This window comes from Peromyscus leucopus, chromosome 7 (assembly GCF_004664715.2).
Source record: "Peromyscus leucopus breed LL Stock chromosome 7, UCI_PerLeu_2.1, whole genome shotgun sequence".
In the NCBI taxonomy this organism is placed as follows: Eukaryota; Metazoa; Chordata; class Mammalia; order Rodentia; family Cricetidae; genus Peromyscus; species Peromyscus leucopus.
The window spans coordinates 30,011,561-30,011,809 of record NC_051069.1 but is presented as its reverse complement, the minus strand read 5'-3'; positions in this window follow the sequence as shown (position 1 = coordinate 30,011,809).

The following is a 249-nucleotide window of genomic DNA, read 5'->3' as shown; positions in this document are numbered from 1 at the left end:
CTTCTCCGGATATGAATGAGTGGGTGGCTCCTCAGGGTCGTGGGGAGCTGGTGTCCAGTCATCCTCCCTCTTACGCCTTTGGTTTTGAGACAGGGTTTCCCTGTGTAGCCCTGGCTGTCCTGAAACTCACTCTGTAGACCAGGCTGGCCTCGAACACACTTGCCTCTGCCTCCTGAGTGCTGGGATTTAAAGTGTGTGCCACCACCACTTTAAAGTGTGTGCTCCCTCTTATATCTTGAAAACATGATG